Below are 6,068 nucleotides of genomic sequence, written 5' to 3' on the forward strand. Positions count from 1 at the left end.
TGTACTTTGCGGCCGTGCATGGTACATTTCTCATGTTGTACAGCCTCCATTGAGAATTACTCAGTCGTTGCAATCCCTTCTTGGCTCGTTTTTCTGGTCAGGTGGGCCTGAGCTGGTTTGCCTAGCTGCGCCTGGGCAACCACGTAACAGGGGTGGATTCGCGTTCCCGTCTGTGTCTGTTCGCTGCCGGCTGCTTGCTCTGCGATTCTTGCTTCATTTGTTACACGGTGATCAGTGCCCCGCGCGTGATCTTGCCTGCTATTTCTTAGGAACTAAGATACGTTATTTGTTACCGGGAGCACGGCTTAACTCTGCTCCGCAAGCACTTAACATGCCTGCATTTTATTCCACGGCAGTGGCATTTTATCGCCACGCTCAGCAGGTTTGCCCAGGTGTAAACATTCTAGAAAAATCACAGCATATCCACGGAGTGAATTATGATGAGTGGGCGAAGCTGCGGAGGTTCATCGGTAAACCGTGAATCTTCCATGAATTTTGCCCAGTGCATCCTCACTGACGTGAGATCGGGCGCGTTTATACTAAAGGTTCGATGAGAGTTATGATGACTTGCAGCTCCCTTTAATTTTACATGTACGCTTTGAATTTTCACTGTTTAATCACGCACAGGAGAAATCGCACACACGCACTACCTTGGAGGTCAAAATCCAGTGCATATATATACGGGGTGGTCAGTGAACGGTTGTGCTGCGCGAGCGGTCGCTTTTTAGGGGCGAAGCTCCTCAAGGCGGCACCCGTTCGTCCCTCGTAGTCGTAGTAGTCGTAGTGCGTAACCAGTCTTACTCTTTGACCTCCAAGGTGGTGCCGGTGGGAGATTTTTCTTGTGCGTTGCTGAACAATAAAAAATTCGCAGCGTGCGCGTTAACTAAAAGCCGAATTCTTCTGTCTCTCATCCCCATTAGCAGCCATTGGCATGTTCCAGTAGGAAACGTTAGTAGAAGTGTAAGTGTTAGCTAAAAGCCGAATTCTTCTGTCTCTCATTCCCATTAGCAGCCATTGTTTACCTCCAAGGTAGTGCCTGGTGAGATTTCTCCTGTGCGTGATTAAACAATAAAAATTTTGTCCAAACGCCGTTGATTGATGAAATAAACCAACGAAAGACGCCAGATGTTTTCTAAAAGCAAAACAAAAGAACGCCAGATGTTTCTAAAGCAAAACGAAAAGACGCCAGCTGCTTAACGAAAGACGCCAGATGTTTTCTAAAGCAATGGTTTTCTAAACAATGAAAATTCACAGCCTATATGTAAAATTAAAGTGAGCTGCAAGTCGTGATAACTCATCGAACCTTTAGTATAAACGCGCCCGATCTCACGTCGGTGATGATGTACTGGGCAGAATTCATGGAAGATTCACGGTTTACCGATGAACCTCCGCAGCTTCGCCCACTCATCATCATTCACTCCGTGGATATGCTGTGATTTTTTTCAATCAAGACGCTGCCGCGACCCTGCCTCGCGACGCTGCCTGCATCGGCGCCGCAGCGCGGCGAGGCAAGATAGGGGGGGGGGACCGTAGCCATGAGGCGATGCGAAGCCGGAGCACTTCCACGATCGCGTTCCGTTGGCGTTCGTTGGGCATGCTACCGACCTCGCGTCGTGGAACGCGAAAAGGGACGCTACGCGCGTCGTATCTTCCATCTAGCATGGCCGTTAATTCTCACAGGGCGAGCGGGGAACGCGGTCGACAGGCGGGCGAGAGGGGGGCAGCGTAGGAGAGGAGAGAGAAGGGGAGGGGACGCGCATGCGCTCGAGCTCATCACGGCGTTGCGCAGGAGAGATTTCGGCATGTCTAGCCCGCGTTCAGAGGAAGAGTGGAAAGGGGGAGTGGAAGTGGAGATGGGTATGGGAGAGGGGCAGTGCAGAGGGTTATGGGAGAGGGGAAGGGGAGAGGGGAATGGGGAGAGGGTGAGTGGAGAGGGAAAGGGGAGAGGGGTAGAGGACATGGGGAATGGTGAGGGGGAGTGGAGAGGAGGTGTGTGGAGAGGGTATCCGCATGCGCAGTAAGGGTGGTCACGGCGCACACCACCACCACCACCACCACCGGACAGATACTGCCGCTTAGGGTGTATCCACACGACGGACCGAATCCGTCTTTTCCGCCGCGGACGGCGCATCACGTGACCCCGCGTCATGGATTTGTGCCATCCGCGCCGCGTCCGCGGACGTCGCGGACGGAAAATGCCAAGCTCTTTTTCGCATTCGGATTCGCGCGGAATAACACAACAGATTTAGTCGAAGGTGCCATTATCGGTCTGGCAACAAGCGCTGCTTTTTCTTTTTCTCGTACGGAACTCCATATTCAACTTAAAGGAAACTCTGCGCCATAGACGGAAACATAAAAACCTTCAATAATTTTGCTAGCGATGAATGTGTTTTCGACTTTCAGGCTGCTCGCGCCATCTAGAGAAAAAAGGAACAAGCAAGCATTCGCACATTATTATAACCTCTGGGATTTGGTAGCACTCGCGCTACCGCAGATCACCGAGCTCATGTTCTGTTAATAGAGGCGCTCGCTAAGCCTACAGCTCTCTAGAAAACGAGTACGGCGCTCGGAAACAGTACCAAATTGTCATGAATACGTTGCCGGCGAAGCTTGAGGACACAAACCTAAAGCCGACACAATCGTAAGTTTGGGACTAACAGCCCGCACAATGCGCGATGAAGAGCTTAAAGATTCGAAGCGGGCAGCTCTCGCTTCAGACAGTGCCGCCATGTTTTTTTGCTGCGGCGCGTCCGTCTAGTCGCTTCGTCCGTCGTCTGGATGTGCTTTGCAGCCGGACGGGCGGCGGAACGATCGTCCGCGGACGAGATTTCCGCGGATAAGTCCGTCGTGTGGATACACGCTTACTGCCGGCTGCCGGGAGATACGCCGGACAACGGACGCGTGACAAGGTTAGACTAAGAGGAGCTACGCCCCTAAAACCGTGTTGTAGACACAACGGCGGCGCTGCTGCTCCCTCTGGTCCCTCCAGCTCGTCTAACGCGTTCCAGCCGAGTCTCGTGGAGCGCGATAACGGCATCCTTTCTGCCTGGCCATCTCCGCGACTTCATGTGGCGGCTGGGATGGAGAGTACTCCCAACACGAGAGAGACTGGAGAGGTGGGGCATAGTGCCATCTTCCACTTGTCCGAACTGTCCGCTACAAGAGTCTAACCAGCGTGTGCTGCAGCAATATGTAATTGCACGGGTATTTTGGAGAGCCGTTAACACTGGTTTCCGTGGCCTAGGAGTTAATATTTTTGTCACATCTGGTCGTTGCTCGCCTAGTCGCTTTGCACGCCTTGTAATTGCTGCGGGGGCTTTTTGTTTGTGGCGTAACAGGTGCGAGGCTGTTGCAGCCGGTCACCGTCGTCGTTCTCTGTTTCCAATTTTGGAACGCTTGTACTCGGAACTGCTGTCCTTTTTGTCGGAGGAATTGTTCTTCCTTGGGGAAGAGGAATTTCTACGGCAGTGGTCGTGCCGCTCCCTGTCGGTAGTTAATGGACGTGTGCGGCTAGCTTTTCATCTGACCTGGTTCTTGTAGCCAGGTTATCACACAGTGAATAATATTGCATAAAATCTGTTTGTACTTATTATTTCTGTGTATGCATATCCCCGTAGCCATGCAGGTTCTTGTATATACACATTTCATGCTCAAACTGTAAATTATGTAAATTACATGTACCATAAAATATGCTGTACATAATGCTGTGCATATTTGCTGGCATGTTCAGCAAGTCATGTCTACTGTGTATATACATAGTCATGTACATTGTATATATTGTGTTAAGTGTGCGTATGCTAGTTCTTAGTAGCATGCATTAGGGACACATTGTGAACTTCGACATTTCTGTTTAAACGTTTTATGTGTATTGCGTTTCGTCATTTGTGTATGTTAATGTTCTTCTTGTACGGACACTGTTTCTAAATGTTCGTAACGTCCTACGATGAAATGAACTTTTTCTAAACGTTCGGCCACGAAGGGAACGTAGTGGCCGCTCCTTATAGAAGTACATTTTGCTATGGTTAGCAAGATGTCACGTGATCAAAAAATGCCAGGCCTGCGCTGAAACCGCAGCACAGTCACAGCGAAAGCTGGAAGAGCGGCGTTTCTAGAGACCGTTGTAAGCTCTCTTGGGGCTATAATACAAGTACACTAGAAAGGCACCCTCTACGCCACAAATCAAAATTTTTGTGAGGTTGGGATGCACTTACTAAGCCATTATTCCTCATTCTGCGGAGAAGCGAGGCACCAGCTACATGTCTGTAAGGCATTATGTGCACTTTCTTGAAGCGACGACTGATGACATTGAAGAATTATGGCTCAGCCCTTTGTAATGGGTTGGAAGCATTAAACGGCCCACCAGTTATGTAATTTGCATTGGGTGATCCCAGTCGCTATTTTCCTCCCCCGTCATGATGTATAACATACGTTGACGTGGGAGAGAGATGGGGGGGGGCAGGAACTTTACTGAGACCCAGATGAAATGAATCATGCGCTTATGGGCTTCCTTGGCAACCAATACAAGTGCACTTGAGAGGAACCCACTATGCTATAAATCATTGTAATTTTACGGAGACCCCGAGGAAATGGATCATGCGTATTATGGGCTTCCTTGGCAACCAATACAAGTGCACTTGCGAGGAAACCACTACGCTATAAATCATTGTAACTTTACTGAGACCCCGAGGAAATGGATCATGCGCTTATCTACTTTCTCGCAACAAATACAAGTGCACTTGCGAGGAACACGCTACGCTATAAATCATTGTAATTTTACTGAGAAACCGAGGAAATAGATCATGCGCTTATGAGCTTCCTTGGCAACCGATACAAGTGCACTTGCGAGTAACCCACTACGCTATAAATTATTGCAATTTTTGAGAAGTAGGGCAGCAGGCACTGTGCCATTTTTCGTCATTCTACGGAGAGCCGTGGTACCTGCTAAACGCATGTAAGGCATTATGCGCACTTTGTTGATGCTGTGCCTTATTACGATGAAGAATTATGGCAGAGCCCTGTGTAATGGGTTGCAAGCATTCAACAACCTACTCGTTGCGCAATTCGCATTGTGTGATGCCTGGTTACAGAATTTGCGTTGTACGACGCTTGGTGCTTATTTTACTCTTCTACCACGCTATATTGCATATGCTAATGTGCTTCCTTCCCGACATGAAGCCTGTATAGGACCTTTTTGCAAAGCAGTTTCAAGCACCGGCATGCTCAGATGTTGAATACTGGGCTCCCACGCAGAGGGCCTAGGTTCGAACCTCGTTCCATCCTGGAATATTTTTCTTATTTCGTTTTTTTTTCTTATTTCAAGCGATACTGGTTACGGACACCGACGCGGCGGCGGCGGACAACTACGGCGCCAAAAACGGCCGGTGAAATGATCTCATAACAGTTTTCGCTGTAAAAATTGGCTGCGTATCTGCGTGCTTCTCTGCAAATGTCGTCTAAAGACAACAGAAGAGGCGCTGCGTGAGATATGGACGCCATCTGGCAATACGTCGGGAAACATGAGTGCTGTGTTGCGGGATGGAAGTCCCGGCGCAGCAGCAGGCGAAGACCGGCGCTGACTAACACGACCGGCGGGGGCGCCAGCCAGCCCGAACACGCGGTTTTGCGCGAAGCGCTGAAGCAGAAGAAACGTCCGCATTCAACGAGTACACTCACACACTCTTTTATTTACACGTTGCCTGGGTAAAACAGGAATGCCAGAGCGGCGACCCATGGCATTCGTACAGTCCAATACAGAACCGAATCCGAAACACAACAAGGAGCTCGTGCAGAAGGCACGGAGGAAGACAAGTTTCAGCGCAATCGCATTTTCAGCGCAGCTTAAGAAACTAGGGTCCTTTGAATTATGTATGTTACGGTATGTATGCATTTTCTATTTAAGGAACACACCACCTAATACTTACCTAGTGATGTCGCGCCTCAGATGTGCGTAATGTTTGCTTTTTGATCGACAATGTACACAAGTACGAACCTAGTCAGCCGTTCAAGATGGCTGGCCCTTGGGCAAGTGGTTCAACTTTGGCCGAGTGGCTGGATCGAGTTACGTGCCG

The sequence above is a fragment of the Rhipicephalus sanguineus genome, chromosome 2 (assembly GCF_013339695.2).
Source record: "Rhipicephalus sanguineus isolate Rsan-2018 chromosome 2, BIME_Rsan_1.4, whole genome shotgun sequence".
NCBI lineage: Eukaryota > Metazoa > Arthropoda > Arachnida > Ixodida > Ixodidae > Rhipicephalus > Rhipicephalus sanguineus.